The following is a 21,678-nucleotide window of genomic DNA, read 5'->3' on the forward strand; positions in this document are numbered from 1 at the left end:
TAGGCAAAGACAGAGATCCGAGGGAGATAAAGATTGGCGCGAACCTTCCTGAAGAAGAAGCTGCAAGCTTAATTGCCCTCCTAAAGAGATATCAAGATGTATTCGCATGGTCTTATGCCGATATGCCAGGCCTTGATCCAATGATCGTGGAGCATAGCTTGCCAACCAACCCTGATGTGGCCCCTAAGAAGCGGCTAAGAAGAGCTAAGCCTGAATTGTCAAAAAGATTGAAGAAGAAGTAATGAAGCTCTGGCGGTAGGCTTCCTCGAAGTCTCGCAATATCCTAGTTGGGTGGCAAACATTGTACCGATTGAAGAAGAAAGATGGTCGAATCCGGATTTGTGTCGACTACCGCGATTTGAACAAAGCAAGCCCAAAGGATGATTTCCCACTACCTCACATAGACGTTCTTGTGGATAGTACCTTTGCTGGATTCAAACTTTTCTTTTCATGGATGGGTTCTCGGGGATACAACCAAATAAAAATGAAGGAGGAAGACAAGGAAAAGACGGCATTCATTACTCCATGGGGAACTTTTCACTATAAGGTCATGCCTTTTGGCCTGAAAAACGCCGGGAGCAACTTACCAACGTGCCATGGTCACCCTTTTCCATGACATGATGCATAAAGAAATTGAAGTATATGTCGATGACATGATCGCCAAAACCAGACATGGAGAAGATCATGTGAAGACCCCCTGAAAAATTATTCGATCGACTTCGCCGGTTCAAGTTGCGCTTGAACCCAGCAAAATGTGTGTTCGGGCGACTTCTGGCAAATTACTTGGATTCATTGTGAGCTGTAAAGGGATAGAAGTGGACCCGTCAAAAACTAAAGCGATATTTGAGATGCCTCCTCCCTCGACTCGTGAAAGAAGTCCTGGAGCCTCCGGGAAGATTAAATTACATTGCGCGATTCATTTCCCACTTTCCAAACTGCAAAACCTTTCTTTAAACTTCTCAAGAAAGATGCACAAATCGAATGGGATGATGACTGCTGCCGGGCGTTTGAAAATTTAAAGCGGTACTGATGAAACCCCGGTTTTAGTACCCCGACTCCGAGGACACCCTTTGACCCTCTACCTTACCATTAACAGTGAATCCCTAGGTGCAATGTTGGCACAGAAAGGACCCCATGATGGGAAGGAATGAGCCATTTACTATTTGAGTAAAAAGTTCACCACATCAGAACAAAACTACTCCAAATCAGAAAAGACCTGTGCTGCATTGGTATGGGTGTTGCCTGAGACTCCGGCATATACCTTGCATTACCGGACATTCCTTGTAATCCGAGAGTGACCCAATCAAGTATTTGCTTGGTTGCCCGGCCTTGGTGGGAAAATTGGCCAAATGGCAAATCCTAATCTCGAGAATCGACATCCGTGATGTCGCAAAATCAGTTAAAGGTCGAGTGATTGCGATATGTTAGCGAGATTGCCCTAAAGAAGTACGCGATGATCATTCCCTAGATGACCGAATTTCAACAAGAGAAGAGGACACATGGACTATGTTCTTTGATGGAGCTGTAAATTTGTCAGGTTCAGGCACTGGGGCGGTCTTGATATCCCCAAATGGGCAACATTATCCTGTGGCTGCAAAATTGATGTTCCATGCACCAACAATATAGCTGAATATGAAGCATGCATCCTCGGCCTACAAGCAGCTATTGGAATGGAAGTGTCAAAACTAAAAGTGTTCGGTGACTCCGCCTTAATCATCCTCCCGATCAGGTGGGCGAGTGGAAGACAAGAGACGCCAAACTAGTGCCTTATCACGACTACTTGGAAGAATTGGTAGGAGAATTCCGGGACATCTCGTTTGAATATCTACCTAGAATTCATAACCAGTTTGCTAATGCACTAGCAACACTATCATCTATGTTACAAGTAACGAAGGGGTTAGAAGTAGAGCCTTTGAAGATTGAAGTCTTGACAAGATAGGCCCACTGCATGACTATAACTGAAGAACCCGACGGGAAACCCTGGTATTACGACATCATGAAATACATCCAGAAACAGGAATTCCCAAAAGAAAGCACTCCCTCTGATCGAAAATACCTTATGAAAATGGCTTCGAGGTTCTTCGTCAGCGGTGAAAATTTGTACAAAAGATCATATAACTCAGTCCTGCTAAGGTGTGTGGATGCAAACGAAGCCACACAAATAATGCAAGAAATACATGGGGGAGTATGTGGTCCTCACATGAATGGACGTATGTTGGCCAAGAAAATAATGAGATTGGGTTATTACTGGTTCCCCTTAGAGAGCGATTGTGCTCACCATGTGCGAAGTCATCATCGTTGTCGATCCACGGGGACAAGATAAATGTCCCTCCAACTGAATTGCATCGCTTATTATCGAGCCGTGGCCATTTTCAATGTGGGGCATTGATGTGATTGGCCCAATCAATCCAAAGGCATCAAATGGGCACCGGTTCATTTTGGTTGAAATCGACTACTTCTCAAAATGGATCGAGGCCGCATCCTATGCAAGCGTAATTGCACGAAACGTTATGAAATTCATCAGACGTGACATAATCGCCCGTTATGGCGTACCGGAAGCCATCATCACCGACAACGGGTCAAACCTGAACAACAAGTTGATTGATCAATTGTTTTCGAGTTCAAAATCCAACATCGAACTCGTCCCCTTATCGTCCACAAATGAATGGAGCTGTGGAAGCCAACAAGAACATCAAGAAAATCCTATCCAAGACAGCTGAAAACTACCGCGCCGGCATGAGAGGTTACCCTTCGCACTAACAGGCATATCGAACTTCGATTCGAACCTCCACCGGGGCAACGCCTTTTCCCCGGTTTACTGGCATGGAGGCGTTTTGCTGTGGAAGTAGAAATCCCTTCCTTGCGAATTTTATCCCGGGCGGATTGTCCAAGGAAGAATGGACGCAACAAAGGCTCGAACAACTGAATATGGTCGACGAAAAACGACCGAAAGCCCTCTCTCATGGTCGGTTACCAGAAAGGGTAGCTCGATCGTTCAATCAAAAGGTACGACCCAAGCACTTCGAGGTAAATGAGCTAGTCTTGAGAAAGACGCTGCCAATCTTTCCGAGCTCGGAGGCAAGTTCGCCCCAAATTACAGGGGTCCTTATGTAATAAAGAAGATACTCCCGGAGGAGCCTTGATTCCGACCGAAATGGATGGGCGGGAATTCTCCAAACCAGCTTAATTCCGATGCTGTAAAAAAGTACTACCCTTGAAAGATGTTCATTGTCTGGCATTGCCAAGCACTTCTCTATCAGAATGAAAATGCTTATGCACCTTTATATATGAGTGATGTATTTACACCATCAAAAAATGTGTGTTTGACTCGATGAGGAAAAATGAATGGTAATGACCAGCCTTTAAGGAAGTGTAAAAAATCAAGAAGCAAACTCGATGGCATAACTTGAGCAAATTGACATTACCCAGCAGACGCATAAGAGTAATCCCCGGCTCAATTTTGCCCACTTCCGTGTAAAGGATGCGTCATTCAGAACCGCTTGGTTAAAAGAAACCTTCGTCCTCAACAATCTTAGAATTGAAGCCTCACTTCTTGTTCCGCACACATGCTCTTGCAAGAAGTAATTGCTATTAGAAAACTGAAGTTTTGATTGTCCATCTCAAATTCTATAGAAGCTTGAGGTACATGACTTTGCCTGATCAAAGGTAGAAGGAAAAATTCCATAGAAGGAAAGCATTGAAATGTAAAAGAGGCCGTCAGCAACTTTCCTAAGAACCAGCACAAATAAACTCGGGGAAAGGTAATTTGGCATCATTTCTAACACTCACTCTCGAACTCATATTGACAGAGGCATTGGAATTCAAGAGCCGATCAAATGGTTAAACAAAAATGGCAAACCAAGTGATCCAAGCAAGGAAAAAGAAACAAAGATGCCCAGTCAGATTCCCAACCCCCCGGCTGATCATTCATGTGTCATATCCCTAATCAATAGGACAACCATCGACACCCCTTGTGAATAACCCTTTGATGTTCAAAGCTTAACAATACTATTCTCGTTGACCCTTAAAGCTACCAAGAAGGTCTTTTTGAGCCAAAACCATTCACTTGTTTTGAAAAGTCCAAACTCCATCATATTTAAAATACTGCATGCCTTTTACAAATGGATTTTTTGCATGATGATTTTGTCTGTCTAAATCATAGATTCCATTGAGAATTATTAGAATAGACAGCTAAATGAAGAATACAAGATTAATCGAGCATACCGGATGAGGCGCGTCGAATGATGAAAGGCAAGCCATATCCTACACACGATCCCCCCATCTCTACACTTGTGAGATGAGTGCGAAGATTCCATGGCTGCGGGGTAAAGAGTTCTCCTTCGCGAATGGTACGATAACCAAAATAGTGAGAGGCATTCCATCGCTCACCCCATTGAGCCCCATACACTGGTGAAGCTTCTCTCATATCCTCGTCAAGAACCACCCCACACCAAAGGATCGGAGACAAAACAGCATCACAAGGTGAGAAGAGAAATAGAAATTTTCTTGCTCGCACTTGCATCAATCTTTTGGGTGTCTTTATTGCATATGAACACTCGCATTAATTTAAGTGCCCTAGAATGACGAAGAGCAATTCTTTCTATGCACTTGTATTCATTGTACAACCCAAGCGAGTCTGTAATTTTACCTCACATTGAGACAAAACGTAAGTTACCGCCATTTAAGCGGATAGCCCGAGCACCTGCGAAGATGAAGACTCAAGAGTCTAATAACGGTAAAGCTTCGATTGAACTTGCCTAGGCCAGTTCCTCCAACGACAAGAATAAAAATAGGGGCATGAAAAGCAAAGGTGTCGGGTAAAAGCAAGGCCAATGCCCCCACCAAAAATACAGCCAAGAAAAGTTGTTGTTGTGGTCCATAGACCTCCATCTGACAAGAAAGATTAGTGACAAATGCCAAGACAGTCACCAACTCTCACTCTCTTACATGTGAGCCAAGTCTACGTTACATCTCATTGTAAAAGTCTCTTCAGACTAGGGCACTTCAATTAACGTAGGATTTCATATGTCTATAAACATCGCTCGAAGAAGTACGAGCAAGATTACTCTATCTCTTTTCGCAGGATTCTTGACTTGCAAACCCGGAGATGATCGTGCGGCACTTTGTTCATAAGCCTTAACCTCGACGGTCCCATTTGATGAGCCGTTGACCAAGTCTTCATCACAATTTCAACAAAGACCTCTCACATTGGTAAAGTCGTACCACTTGCGAGAATACTCGCACCCTATTGACATGATGACAAAGAGATAGTGTGGTCCTTATGAATCCCGCATCAATGGTCGGGATAGCCTTTTCCATGAGAGTGAGCGGAAAGTCCTTTCAGACTGAAAGTCCTTCATCTGGCATGCTTAAGACATCTACATTCTAAATGAAGGTTGTCTTTCAAAATCTTCCCCAGTGGAAATCAAAAGATGCATAACTGACAAAATTATCATGCATGAATCTCATTTGAACTCATGAATTTACAGCATATACAATCATGCGTGCATATTGTGCAAATAGCACACACTCTCGGAGATCGAGATATTGCCTAGGTAAGCATATCCCCTGCCCCATTTGTCTTAAAGTACCTATCACTTTGCCCGTATACTCTATTCTTGACACTCGACCTATTCGAGTCGTCCCTTGAGTTTGGGTGCTTGCAATTGTCTCGGTATCCGTTGTCTTTGAGTACCCACCACTTGCCGGGTACTCCCCTCTTAACGACACTCGACCTGTCCGAGTTGTCCTCGAGTATTGATACTTGTGACTGACCAAATATCCCTTTATCGTTGAATACCTACTGCTGTCTAGGTATCCCTATATCGTCAAGTACCCACCATTGTCCAAGTACTTCCTTTTCATGACACTCAACTTGCCCGAGTTGTCCCCAAATAATAGCAGCTGTTCAAGCATTCCACTACTTTGTGTGCCTGCGCCTACCTAGGTATGCTTTCTTACACTTGGACCAACTAAGTGGTCCCAGGTTGTATCATTAAATACTTGTGTTCATCCAAGTATCCCAGTACTTTGTACATCTATGGCTATCCAGGTGTTCCACCCCTTTTAAGTGCCTGCGGCAATCCAGGTAAGCCTCGTGCTACATTTAAATCCCCTTTACCAGGAGGTGAGAGACCTTCACGAATATCTCAGGTACGCCCTCGATATTCCCAACTACCAGGAGGTGAGAGACCTTCATGAATATCCAAGGTACATCCTCGATATTCCCAATTACCAGGAGGTGAGAGACCTTCACGAATATCTCAGGTACGCCCTCGATATTCCCAAATACCAGGAGGTGAGAAACCTTCATAAATATCCAAGACCCATCCTCGATATTCCAAATACCAGCAGGTGAGAGACCTTCACGTATATGCAAGACCCATCCTCGATATTTCCACACGAATATCTCAGGTACGTCCTCGATATTCCCTGCACCAAATAGTTTGTACCTGTGATCATCTAGGTACCCCTTCGATACTTGTGATCATCCAGGTATCCCCCAAAGAGTTTGTACTTGTGATCGTCCAGGTACCCCTTCGATACTTGTGATCATCCAAGTATCTCCAAAGAGTTTGTACCTGTGATCATCCAGGTACCCCTTCGATACTTGTGATCATCCAAGTATCCCCAAAGAGTTTGTACCTGTGATCGTCCAGGTACCCCTCCGATACTTGTGATCATCCAAGTATCCCCCAAGAGTTTGTACTTGTGATCATCCAAGTACTATCTCCCAACAAACAGATGCCCTGAGAAAGGTCGACGCATCTCCCGTCAAGGCGACCGAAGAAAGGTTCGGGTCCTAGACAAAACAACTTATTGCTCTAACAAAGTGCGTCAAAGAAAGGTTCGGGTCCCGAAAAGCAATTCCTCGTCAAGGCGACCAAGAAAGGTTCGGTCCTAGACAAACCAACTTATTGCTCTAACAAAGCGACCGAAGAAAGGTTCGGTCCCGGAAAAGCAATTCCTCGTCAAGGCGACCGAAGAAAGGTTCGGGTCTGACAAACCAACTTATTGCTCTAACAGCGACCGAAGAAAGGTTCGGGTCCCGGAAAAGCAATTCCCGTCAAGGCGACCGAAGAAAGGTTCGGGTCCTAGACAAATCACTTATTGCTTTAACAAAGACCGAAGAATGGTTCGGGTCCTGGAAAGCAATCTCCTCATGCAAAGAGGTAAGATGACGCCTAGATACTTGCCAAAACTCGGGGTTCACACCCTATCTCACTCACTCCCCGTAAGTAACTACAGTATCTTCTTATCTGTCTTAGTATACGCAATGTTATATTGCTCATTTTTCTGCATAGGACACCAGGTCCTAAATATCATATAATCTATTGCATATGTATAGACAAAATTTAGGTATCGGGTTTGTCTTTGAATGCAACCTCTCGCGAACTCACCTTCAAAGAGGGGAACTGCCGACACCTAAATTATTTGTTTTAAATTAGGTTTCTTTTATTTTTATTTTGTCTTTTTTAAATAAAAAAATCAGTAAAAACAAATAAAAAAAAAAAGCAAAGCAAAAGCCCAGCCCTTTTTCTTTTCTTTCCTTTTCTTCCCCCTCCGCGTAGCCCCTATGGCCCATTTTCCTTCACCCTTGGCCCGGCCCCTTTTCTCTCTTCTTCTTCCTCCCGTCTTCTTCTTCCTCGCCCGCTTGCATCTCACGCGCGGTGGCCGGCGATGCGCGGGACGGCCTACGGCCGAGGGGAGTAGGCCGACGTCGGCGGAGAGGATAAGATCAGCGCCATTAATGCCGAGCGAGCTTCAGCTGAAAGCTCGATGGGACACCGGTTCAGCCCGAGCGGAACCGGTGGGCAAGCCGGAGGCCGGGTGACCGAGCCCTCCGTCGACCGGAGTTCCTTCGCCTATAAATAGGTGGGCCGCAAGCATCGTCGGAGGGCGTGGCGAGCTCGAGATCCTTCACCGAGAGACACACGGGAAGGGTTGAAGGGCGAGCGCAGAGAGAGCTCGAGTCGCGAGCTCAGCCCCACCTTCCACCGAGACTCGGGAAGGCAGGGCGAGCGATTTCGAAGGTCGATCCGCCCGTGGAGGCTCGGATCCGGCCTCGAGTGAGAAGAAATAAAGGCCGAGAAAGGTCCTACGAGATCTACACAACAGATGGGTTCTTTTTTGCCGCGTTGTTGCCGCCGAACGCCGTTCAAGTCCCGACGCCGTTGCCTCGAAGGGTTTGTTATCGTGTTTCTCCCCCTGGAGCCATTGCCATGATCGATCCGCCGAAGCCGCACCCAGATCGGGAAGCTGAGTTGCCACCATCGTAGCCGCGCCGCCGCCACTCGCCGTTCAAGCCGCTGTTCACCTGGGACAAACGGCACCGCCACTGCCGCAACCCCCCCCGTCGCCCGCCTCATGATGCCGCCATCGCCATCGAACAAAAGGCCGCCGCCGCCGCCGCCGCTGCCGCCGCCGCTGCCGCTGCCGCCACCGCGTCCCCCGTTGTGCCCTGGTTCTCCCTCTCCTCGCGGATTCGCAAACCCTAGGGTTTGCGATTTCGGTCACGAAGCGATCCGGTTTGGAGAGCGGGTAGGGTTTCCCGCGATTTGGGGGGCGAAACCGGGTCGGAGTTGGGTCCGACCGGAGGGGTTTCGCTAGGAACCCGGGTCGTCGGGCGGCCGGCGTCCCAAACGCCCGCCACGCCGTTTTAAAAAAAAAAAAAAAAAAAAAAGTCGGCCCGCGTATGTGCCCGTTTCACGTTTGGGCCGACCCGGGTCGGACCCAACTAGCGATTCGAACCGGCCGGCTTTTTATATTATATTATGTAATATTTTAATAAAAGAAAAAATTCAAAATATTTTATTTATAAAAATATTAAAAATATTTTAATTTCGAAAACAGAAAAATGTTTTAAAATATTAAAAATGTTTTAATTTCCAAAAAAATCGAAAAAATATTAAAATATTTTATTTTTCGAAAAATAAAAAAAATCAAAAAAATTTCATATTTTCCAAAAAATGCCAAAAATCCAAAAAAAGCCAAAAATTCATGAAAAAGCCAGAAAAATTCAGAAAAAGCCAAAAATACCAAAAAAATCCCTTTTGTGTCCAAAAAAATTAGAAAATAACTCAAAAATGTTTTTCCTCCAAAATGCATGGAAAATCCCTTGAACATCCAAAAAACCTCAGGGTTTAAACAAGATTAGGTACTGAAAGGGCATTAGTGATTAATTAATGTAATCAAGTCCCCGATCCTAATTTCTCTGGTTGCGCAGGAGTGAGTATTTCTCCCGATACTTCACTTGGGTTTCTAATCAACCCACCCCAAATCGATTAGTGGCGACTCCATTTTTAAAAATTGATTTACGTGTTAAAAATTTAGACTATTAAAGTCGTGAATTGGTGGACTTGGGAGAGTCCGGGCATAACTAATTTCAGCGAGCCGTTAGCCTCCTTAGGCACTCGTACCCGATGTGGGCGCTGGAAAAAAAGAGGTCGCGACAATCACCCATTTGGTCTCCCCAAATTTCTCCAACTCTTTTGCAAGAATACATGCATCAAATAGTGCAAATTTTGTTTTTTCTCCTTTCACGTGCAGGCTTCACATCCGTAGGAACATAAACTCTACTTGGGCAAGCATATTTGTTCATTTTGTTCTTGTCAAAGGTTTTTCTGTCGAAGAACCTATCCGTCTCAGCACAAGTGTCCTAGAATCTTATTTGACCAATCTCAGCCTCTGCAAACATCATGCCAAGTTGTTTGATCATAAGATAAAGCATATAATTTGACAAGACCCATGACATCTTGAATTTCAAGCTCTGTTTTCAATTGAATGAATTAGGCTTTTCATCGACGTGCCTATAGTTCTATTCTCTAAGTTGATCACTTATGAGATAACTAGTCCATCGGGTGAAGCTATTAAGGGATTTTAACGCAAATGTACTTGAGAATTCGACCATAAATCGACCGCTCGACCGTGCTAGTCCGCAAGGGTCATTACGACGTTTAAAAATCGATCGAGATCGAGATAGTCAATTCGACCGAGATATGTGATCAAATTGTGGGTGATTCCACCAGATTGCAAAATTCTCATCAATCGGCACTAGACTGATTTTTCAAGCGCCGTTTGGTGCCCCGTGCCCGTATTTGAAACCTCGAGATTTTCACGACAACCAAGAGTCACCAATGTGTCGAAGATGTATATTGTGGCTCGAAAATAATCGACCACAGGTTAAATACACTAAAAATTCCTAAAAGCTACCTGGTAGGCTAGGTCACGCTAAAATCGCGCCAGATTGAAATTAACCTTGAATTTGAACCCGATTTCAGAATTGAAAGTTCTATCATGTCACGATTCATTTTAGGGACGCCAACTCATCATCCGAAGATTTTTCTGCAACCGAGATTTTTGGCAAAATTACAAAATAGGGCAATTTTTTACCGGAAAATTCGGGGACCGTTTTTTATCGTGTTTTGGGAAGCAAGTTGGTTCTATTGGTGAGGAAAATGTGAATTGAAGTGTGGAACCTTTTGGTATTTATGGACTCAACTTAGGCTCAATTAGAGGGAAATTGAACTTAATTTAGGGAATTTGTGTGCAAATTCGTAGGCCATGGTCTCCATCACTTTTGGACCACTTCATTGGCTTGCTTGGGAAGATTGTGGGCTGCCAAAGGGCCATGGATGACAGCCAAGGGTTGGTGGGACCTTGTCAAGAGATAAGAGGATAGAATGGAAGCCAAGAGGGACCCCCAAACCTTATGCTATCCCCTTCTCCTTTAGCGTAGCTGCTTTCCCCATTAGAGACCATTTTGAAGCTCCAAAGAACCAGAGAAACCGCCAGCCTCCTCCTGCTGTCGCAAGCCGTCACCGAGCCGCCAAGACTGCCCGCTCGCCGTCGCGCTGCCCGTGAGCTCCGCACACCAGCTTGCTTGCGTCCCGCTCGTCCCACACCGTCACGCCATCCCCCGCTATCCTTGGTCACCATAGAGCTTAGCCGAAGCTCCCCTGGTCGTCGTCCAGCCGTCGGAAGCCCCGCTGTCGCCCGCTGCAGCCTATCCGCCCGTCCCTCACCGTTCCCGCGCTAATCGGCCTTTGTTCCAACACTTTCGGCCCAAGGACAGAGCCGAGAGTCCTCAGCCCAGCTGTGGGCTTCAAGGCTCGTTTTGGGCCACTTCCGGGCCTTGCTTGGCTTCGCCGCCAGGAGGTTTGTCGCCCGTCTCCGCATTGCCATCATCGTGGACTCACCGGATCACAAAACCGGTGAGTTTACTCACTAAACTTTGCTTAGGGAGTTAATGATGCTTAAGGGTTGATTAGTTTAAGCCAAGTATGGTTTAGGTGGTTAGTTAGAACGGATTAGCAATTTAATTAGTTGATTTTGCATGTTAGGTGGTTAGAACTGCTAAATTAGAGACTAGATAAGTTGTATTATTTATCTAGATAGGTTCGGAAATTTTTCGGACCCGTTTCATGTTTAATTAGGCTTTTCCAGCCTAATTTTCTATTTTTGGCATATATTTGCATTTATTTAATTATTTCTGATATTTATTTATTTATTCATTATTTTTCGAAAATTATACCGGGATAGCCGGTGACCAGAATTTTGTGCTAATTGCAATGGTATGATTGGTTTATTTAATTGAGTGTTGATTTGTGCAAATTGAGTGGAAATTGTAATTTTGGGTATTTGTCCCAAAATTGAGTAATTTCGGTATTTATTTAGAAAATACCAAGCATCGGTTTATAACACCAAAATTGTGTTTATGAACTATAATAATTAGTGGGATTTTTGAAAAGAAAGATATTGCGTTTTTGGCTTAGGCCGATCATGTACCCACACACGATTATTTTATTGGGTATTTTCAATAAGGTGAAATGTCAACTTGTGGGAGCCTTATTGCATGTCAGCTTGTGAGAGCAGTATACTATATTAGCCTATGAGCTCGATATGTCAGCTTGTGGAGCAGTATAACTTATCAGCTGTGAGGTATAATCGTTTTATCAGCTTGTGGGAGCACGGTCTATACATATATATATATATATATATATCAGCTTGTGTGAGCTATGATCGTTTTATCAGCTTGTGGGAGCACGATATATATATCAGCTTGGGCGAGCTACTATCTATCTATATCAGCTTGCGAGAGCTATGACCATATATTTCAACTTGTGTGAGCAATGGTTGTATTAATGGGATGGATATATGGTGTGGAATTGATAGGTAGTACTGATGGTATCGATTTGAGTGGATCGATTGATCGTTGGTTGAATTGAATTGAGTTAATTGACTGATTGATCGATGGTTCTATTGGAATTGAATTGATTGGTTGAGTATAAGAACTGTATTGACTTGTAGGAAGGAACTGAGGCGAGGTAAGTCCTCTGTCTTGTGTGTGCATAAACTTCCTTTAGGCGTATTTCTTTTCTAGTCGGAGTTTAGGGGGTGAACTTGTTGAGACATTGTCTCACCTTGTCGTGGGCTCAATATTTTTAGGTCCTTAGATGGCGAATCCTCCCGAGCATTTTGGCCAGCCCAAGAGGGTCACCGAATAGATCTCTCAGATTCCTCTTCCTGGGGGCCAGGAAGCCTGGGTTTACGAACTCGTAAGGACCGTGATCTGGGTCGATGAGGGTCTACCTCGGAGGGGACCCCATCAATTCAGGGCATGGTACCGTTGCGGGCGAAATGGACCTAGAGAAGGTCCCCTGCCAGATTCTGAGGTCCATGTGTTAGTGTTAGAGATTGCTTTTGGAGATGGTACAACTGACCCTCCAGGTGGTGTAGTGGTGGACCCAAGTTCCCAGGAGAACTCGGGGTGTTCAGCTGAGGGTTCGTGTGCCTAGAGAGCTTGTAAATCTTTCTGCTTGTGTAGACTTGTGTATATAGATTAGTATTGTAAATAAACTAGTCAGTTGTGTATAAAGGTTTGTGGTTTGGTTGTGAAATTGTGGTCCTACTTTTTTATTTCATCTTTGTGTTGTCTAGGGATTTATTTATTCGCTTTCGCATGCGCATTAAAATGAAAGGGTTGGCAACGTGTCCTGGGACATCGCAATTAAATCGACCACCGAGGGATGGGCACGCACTCGAGGATCGGGGCGTGACATCCACGCCCGGAGTGGTATCAGAGCTGGTCGATAGTTAGAGTGATAAGGTGCGATGGTTTATTGGGATAGTTAGTAGAATTGGCCGTTATTTCATGTTGGTGCTTGTCAGTGATAGTTGTTTGGTAGATTGTTTGGTGTGATTGCTCAGCTTCTAATTCTGTGTGGAATTGGAAAGTAGGTTTCTATAAAGAATCTGCATAATGAGCGATCAGGAGCAGAGGACTCCTAGAAAGTGAACCATAAGACCTGTTACTCGGGATAAGACGCAGACGAGGGTCGGTACCCGAGGAAGTCGTGGTCGAGCGCTAGCTCAGGCTAGCACTAGTGGTGTAGCACCGCCTCCTGTTGGTGCTAGGGTAGTAGCCCCCGGTTATCCCAAGATCGAAGGGGTCATGCAGGCGCTTGAAACAATGGGAGCAATGATGGGGCAGCAGGCCCAGAATCAAGCCGCCACCACTACCGCCGCCGTTACAACCGGCTGCACCGCTGCCACCGCTTTGCCGTTGCCGATGTTGCCGCCACCGCGCACCCGCCGGTTCCAGCTGGGAACATAGTTATGGAGAGAGAGAGAGAGAGACAAATTCATAAGCTCGTGGAGTAGTTCTTGAAGTTGAACCTGTCAAGGTTCGCCAGTGCCAGAGATCGCGAGACTGCATCGCTTTAGATTCAGGACCTGGAGAAGGCCTTTGCACTTTTGATGTGCAATGATGAGGAAAAGGTTGTCTTGGCAATATACCAGCTGTAGGGTAACGCAAATACCTGGTGGAGGGCCACCAGAGGTACAGTATTCCCGGAAGGCGTAATCCCGGTGTGGAACACTTTCCTCAAAGCCTTCAATAGTAAGTACTTTTCGGGTAGCGCCTAAGAGCAGAAGATTGAGGAATTTCAGCGCCTCTGTCAAGGGATGATGACCATGGACCAGTATGAGGTCAAGTTCGCGAAACTGTCTCAGTATGCTTTAAGACTAGTGGAGGATCCAGAAGATAAAGCTCGGAGGTTCAGGAATGGCCTTCGACTAGAGTTGAAGAACCCGCTGGTACCGCTTGATCTGAAGGATTATAACGAGGTGTATAATTGGACCCAGCTGATAGAGAGGAGTTTGAGTGAGCAAGCCGCCTCATTTGGGTTGAGGTTCAGTTCCAACAGAGATGGGAACCGGTATGGGAAGAGGCCCATGACCGGAGGAAGGTTCCATGTTCCACCCAATATGAAGGGTGGAATAGGCAAGCCAGGGCCGAATCTGAATGGCGCGTGTCGCTTTTATGGAAGGCGACATGGTTCGGCCCCATGCCATCTTAGGATGGGTGCGTGTTACGAGTCTGGCCAACCAGGTCACATGGCCAGAGACTGTCCCCGAAGGCCGAGAGAATTTCAGCAGTTACTGCCGCCGTCGTCGATGGGTCAAAATAGAAGGTTTGTGCTGCAGATTGCACAGCAGGGAGGACAGAACGTACCCCAAGTGCAAGGGCAAGTGTACGCCATCACGCGAGGACAGGCCGAGGACTCGCCTGATGTGGTCACAGGTACGGTTTCACTGAACAACCATGTTGTATATGCTTTATTTGATCCTGGTGCGACTCATTCGTTTATAGCTGAACGGTTTGTTAAGCTGATAGGTTGAGTCCTCAGTTATTGGAGTCAGTGGTTAACATATCTACACCGTTAAAGGATAAGGTGTTAGCTGCATTGGGTTGTCCTGGTTGCAAGTTAGTTGTCACACCCCAAACCCCGAGTGCGCGAACATCCCGCCATGATCGATCAGATATGCAACGTTCCCAGGTACTCGTCGCCGACCCATTCATTTTAAATGCACATGCGTAAGCATATTACAAAACCCCTGACAAATAAATACGGGATAAGAAAGCAGGAACCAACTCATTCATAACCAAACATACTTTCATATATATACATGCACACCAGAGTGTATATACATCAAAAGTCAACCAACAAAAAGATCGGTTAACCAAAAAGAACGGTCCTAAGACTACTAGTCAAACTCGTTCACTCATCCCACTTCAGACTCCTCCACCTCCGGAGACGCTGGGTCCTCCACCGCACCATCGGGAGGGTCAACTACCTCCTTTCCTAGAATGGCCTCAAGCACAGTAGGTGGAATATCAAAACTTCTAAGAGGACCAATCCTGAAACCATTGGGCCTAAAGCGGAACCATGCTCTATATCGATGAGGCACCCTTAGATAGATGTCTACATCGACCCAGATGGTGGTCCTTATCAGCTCATAAATCCAATGACTTCCAGGATCGAGATGCCTAGCAACCTACTCAATGATCCTCACAAGAAGACCATAACGCTCCGGGGGAATCGCCATCTACGGACCTAAAAATATTTGGCCCACAACGGGGTGAGACATTGTCTCTGCAAGTTCATCCCCTAAACCCCTATTAGAAAGCAAATACACCCCAGGATGACCTAGCCACACCATACAGAGGACTTACCTCGCCTTAGTTCCTTCCTGCAAGTTAGTACAGTTCATATCACTCAATCACATGCAGTAATAAGAACTTAAACAACTAGAACACAATCACTTTCATACAATCCACAACCACAGGGGTCTTGATTATAAGACCGAATCGTTATGACACGTCCCATGCCATGCCACACAATTCCATCCCATAATCCGACACGTTAACAACACTCAGCATGCGTTCAAATTGTTATTCACTGCCACACATGGGCATAGCCTACTTGCAGTTCGGCTATCTACTGGCATTTAGCCAGGCATCGTCTTCCCACCTTGGAGCACGACTTCGTCACTACGTTGACGGCATTCCCGAAGGAGCATGGGTCCAGAATTTACTGCGACCCACATCCGTTGTGTGGGGCATCCCATATAGGGGCTAGTCCAACTCAACAGCTCAGGACGGTTCTCATTAACCAACACATGACAATTCATACTCGGCCCAGGACACTTTGCATTTCACTCAATGCTTCCATTAAAATAGTGATCCTGGCCTCTTTCCTCCGTATTAAAAACGTCTGAGAAAATAGTCGTGCGTGGGCACACATCAATTCGAACCAGAAAACCGATACTTTCCTTTTCCAAACCCCACTGTTTAATATAATACTTAAAATCCAATTTTGGTGTCAAAACCCAACACTTGGGATTTTCTGATTAAAATCCATACTTTCATAACCAACATTCAATTTGCAACATCCAACAATCAATTACACAATCTAACCACATCACAGTAGTCAGCATAGAAATCTAACGAACAGCTCTCTCGATATAATTTCTGGGAAAATAATAAATAATTAAATTTATTCCGAAAATTAAATAAATAATAATATTTTATTAAATAAATATAAATAAATTATTATTATATAATTAAATAAATTCGAAATAATTAAATAATCTAAAATAATTAATTAAGGTCTAAACTAGATTACTCTAATCTAAACATCCTATTAGTTCTAATTAATTACTCACTAAACTAATCAAACTAATTAATCTAATTAACTACAACTAAGCTAATCTAACCACATAAACCTTAATTAACCTAATCTAAATATCTCTTAAGCATGATTAACCTCCTAAGCGAGGTTTAGAAGATAAACTCATCGGAATTACACGCCGGTGAGTTCACGGCGACACCAAGCGAGGCCGTAAAGAGCTTGAAAACGAGCCTTGAAGTTCCGCACCTTTGCTGGAACTCCGCCACCGATCACGGCTGGAAGGAGGGTCGTTAGTTGCTGGTTGAGGCCGAAGACAGCAAGGAGGAGCAATGGCTGGTCTGGCGGATGGAAGCGATGGCTCCGGCGGTCCTAGCTGGCTTCGACGGTGGCCAAGCGACCAGGGGCGGCGCGTACAGTAGTGCTGAAGGGTCTTGGATGCACGGGACAGCAACAAAGCTAGCGGAGTAGCGCACGGCGAGCAGCGGTGGTTCGATAGGCGAGCGGGCGTGCGGTCGAGCAAGGGGGAGGGAGCTGCGGCTTCTGCTGGTTTTCTTTTGGTTTGTTGAGCTCTCAAGCTTCTTCAACAATGGATAAAGCCACACTTTGGGGGAGAAGAAGGCTGCTGAAGAAGGGGGGTCTCCTCGGGCTCTCTAGAGCTCAACACTTGCCATTCTCCCATTGGCTTTGCCCCCACCATGACATCACATGACATCAGCTATTCTCTCTCCTCCAATCTTCCTCTACAAGCTTGGCAATATGTGCAAAATGTCCCTTGGCTCTTGGCATACGAATTTTGAGTATTTGTACATTAAATACATTCAATTTCATTCAATTCCCCTCCAATTAAGCCAAATTGAAGTCCATAATATTATCCAATGTAACCACACTTGATTCCACATTTTTCCTTGACCATAGAACTATCTTGAATCCAATAAGTGCAACCAAAAGCGGGCCTACCAATTTTCCCGAGCCAAAATAACCATACTTTGATTTTTCGCTAAAAAACTCGGTTTGCAGAAAAATCTTCTGAAGATGAGTCGACGTTCCTAAAATGATTTGTGACTCAATAGAACTTCCAATTTTTGAATTCGGTTTCAATTTCATGGTTATTTTCATTCTGGCGCGAATCTAGCGCATTCTAATATACTGGGTAGCTTTTAGGAATTTTCGTGCATTTGACCTGTGGTCGATTGTTTTCGAACCACAAAATGCATCTTCGACACATTGGCGACTCTCGGTTGTTGTAGAAATCTCAAGGTTTCAAATACGGACATAGGGTTCCAAAACGACAGAAGAATCGGTCTAGTGCCGATCGACAAGATTTGTGCGATCTGGTGGAATCACCCACACCTGATTGCATGCCTTTGTCGAGTCGACCTATCTTCGGTCTCTAATCGATTTTTAACTGTGTCGTAATGACCCTTGCAGATTAGTATGGTCGAGCAGTCGTTTCCTATCGAATTCTCAAGTTTGATGCGTTAAAATCCCTTAACGGCTTCACCTGATAGACTAGTTATCTCGTGAGTGGCCAACTTAGAGAAAGGAATTATAAGCGTGAAAATGAAATGCCCGACTCATTCTCTTGAAAACAAAATTTTAAAATCAGGATGTTACATTAGTGATTGGTGAGCGAGAGGGAAAGATAGACTTGTTAGTCCTAGCCATATATGATTTTGATATGATAATTGGCATGGACTGGCTCACCAAGCAACGAGTTAAGACGGACTGTTACCGTAAAGCGATTCAATTTAACCCGTTAGCGGGTGAGAGTTTCGAGTTTATTGGGAGTCGAGGAGGACCCTCGATTTCCTTAATCTCGTCGCTTGAGGCAACCCATTTGTTAGACAAGGGTTGTCAAAGTTACTCGGCAACTGTCGTGGATACGACAGTTGAGGAGCTGAAGATCGAAGATATCGTAGTGGTGCAAGAATTTCCAGACGTGTTTTCGAAAGAATTGCCAGGCCTACCGCCAGAAAGAGAGATAGAATTTGTGATCGAGTTAGCACCCGGGACAGAGTCAATCTCTAAGGCTCCTTACCGGATGTCATTGTCTTAGTTGAAGGAACTAAAGGTGCAGATGTAGGAATTGTTGGATAAAGAATTCATGCGTCCCAATGCATCACCTTGGGGAGCACTAGTTCTATTCGTGAAGAAGAAAGATGGTTCGTTGCGCCTATGCATCGACTATCGTTAACTCAATCAGGTGACGATCAAGAATAAGTACCCACTGCCGAGGATCGATGACTTGTTTGAGCAGTTGCAAGGAGCGTCGATATTTTCAAAAATCGACTTAAGGATAAGGTATCATCAGTTGAGGATCAGGAATGAGGACATACCGAAGTCAGCGTTTCGTACTTGATACAACCATTATGAGTTCACTGTAATGCCGTTTGGTTTGATGAATGCTCCAGCTGCTTTTATGGATCTGATGAACCGAGTGTTTAAATAGTACCTGGATTGGTTTGTGATCGTGTTCATCGACGATATTATGGTGTATCGAGAAGTTCTAAGGAGCACGAGAGTCATTTGAGGATGGTATTTCAGACCCTGAGGAATCATGAGCTGTACACAAAGTTCAGTAAGTGCGAGTTTTGGTTGACTCGTGTAACGTTTCTAGGTCACATGATTTCAGGCGAAGGAATCTCCGTGGACCCAACCAAGATCGAAGCAGTTATCCACTAGCTGAAACCGACTACCGTGACAGAGATCAGAAGCTTTTTGGGTTTGGCAGAATACTACCGACGGTTTGTGGAAGGATTTTCAGCTTTGGCGTCGCCGTTGACTCGACTATTGAAGAAGGAAGAGAAGTTCGTGTGGACAGACAAGTGCGAGCGTAGTTTCCAAGAGCTTAAGCAGAAACTGACTACCGCACCTGTGCTGACCATACCATCTGGTCCTGGAGGATACGAGATCTATAGTGATGCGTCGTTTAGAGGATTGGATTGTGTGCTGATGCAACATGGTAGGGTAGTTGCATACGCATCCCGGTAATTGAGATCTCATGAGTTGAATTACCCGACGCATGACTTAGAACTCGCATAAATCATTTTCGCTTTAAAGATTTGGAGACATTATTTGTGTGGAGAAAGATTCCAGATCTTCACTGACCATCAAAGTCTCAAGTATCTATTCTCTCAGAAGGAGTGAAATATGAGACAACGTCGCTGGATGGAACTCCTAAAGGACTATGATTGTGATATTATGTATCACCCTGGAAAGGCGAGTAGGGTTGCAGATGCTTTGAGTTGGAAGTCTTTAGTTGCACAGATGATGGTTAAGGAATGGGTGTTACTCGAGAGAGCTCGAGATTCGGTTTTCAAATTTGAGGTAGGCCACCTTTCGAATCTTATGGCCACCCTCAGAATTGAGCCGGAAGTACAGATCAAAATCAAGATGCTTCAGTTGACAGACCCAGATATTCAGAAAATCCTGCAAGAGGATACCGATAAGAGAAAGACTGATTTTCAGATTTTTGAAGATGGAACACTAAGGTTCCGAGGACGATTGTGTGTACCTGACGATGTAGAGCTTAAAGAAGGGATCTTGTCAGAAGCTCATCATAGCAGTTACAGCATTCATCCTGGTAGTACGAAGATGTATCAGAATCTGCGTTAACACTATTGGTAGTCTGGTATGAAGGCGGACATTGCCAAGCATGTCGCCAAGTGTCTAACATATTAGCAAGTGAAGGCACAACATTGTAAGCCGGGAGGACTTCTGCAACCTCTCGAGATTCCCCAGTGGAAATGGGAGCACATCACAATGGACTTTGTGACAAACTTACCAATGAGTCAGAGGGGTAATGATTCCATTTGGGTAGTGGTCGACAGATTGACGAAGTCGGCTCACTTCATCGCTGTACAGAAGGACCTGGATTTAGATAGGCATGCAGAATTGTATGTTCGTCAAATAGTTCGTCTACATGGAGTGCCAGTGACGATTACATTAGACAGAGACTCGAGATTCACAGTTGCATTTTGGAAAAGTTTGCATACTACTTTAGGAACGAAGCCGCAGTACAGTACAGCCTATCATCCTCAGACGGATGGCAGATTGAGAGGACGATTCAAACCCTCGAAGACATGCTACGAGCTTGCGTGTTGGATTTCAAGGGAAGCTGGGAGGCACAGCTTCATACAACAACAGCTACCAATAGAGCATTCGGATGGCTCCTTTTGAAGCATTGTATGGCAGAGCGTGCAGAACACCAGTGTGTTGGGATGAGGTCGGAGAACAAAAGATCACAGGCCTAGAGTTAGTTCAGCGGTCAGTGGATGCAGTTATAGTAATCAGGGACAGATTAAAGACCGCTCAGAGCCGCCAGAAAAGTTATGCTAACAAGCGCCAAAGACCATTGGAATTCCAAGTTGGTGAACATGTCTTTCTGAAGGTGTCACCGATGAGGGGTACTTCGCACTTCAGTAAGAAAGGGAAATTGAGTTCGAGGTACGTAGGTCCCTTTGAGATTCTGGAAAGAATAAGGACTCTAGCGTATCGTCTTGCATTGCCGCCGAGGATGGCACAAGTGCATGACGTCTTTCACGTGTCGATGTTGAGGATGTATGAACCTGACTCGACCCGCGTGCGAAATTTTGAGGAATTAGACATGGACGACAGAGTGTCGTATGTGGAAAGATTGGTTCAAATTGTTGATCGAAAGGAACAGGTCCTGCGCACCAAGACGATCCCGTTGGTGAAAGTGGTCTGGCAACACCACGGCACAAGGAGTGACATGGGAAAGTGAAGATTCGATGAGACGACCGTACGCCTACCTTTTGTTTAAAGATTTGTAATGGTTTAAATTTCGAGAACGAAATTTTTATAAGAGGGGAAGAGTTGTGACATCCTGAATTTCAAGCTTTATTTTCAATTGAATGAATCAGGCTTTTCATCGACACGCCTATAGTTCTATTCTCTAAGCTGATCACTCACGAGATAACTAGTCCATCAGGTGAAGCCGTTAAGGGATTTTAACGCAATAGACTTGAGAATTAGACCAGAAATCGACTGCTCGACCGTGCTAGTCTGCAAGGGTCATTACGACACAGTTAAAAATCGATCAGAGATCAAAGATAGGTTGATTCGACTGAGATATGTGATCAAAGTGTGGATGATTCCACTGATTGCAAAATTCTCGTCAATCGACACTAGACCGATTTTTCTATCTTTTTGGTACTCTGTGCCCGTATTTAAAACCTCGAGA

This window comes from Eucalyptus grandis, chromosome 7 (genome assembly GCF_016545825.1).
Source record: "Eucalyptus grandis isolate ANBG69807.140 chromosome 7, ASM1654582v1, whole genome shotgun sequence".
Classification (NCBI taxonomy): Eukaryota; Viridiplantae; Streptophyta; class Magnoliopsida; order Myrtales; family Myrtaceae; genus Eucalyptus; species Eucalyptus grandis.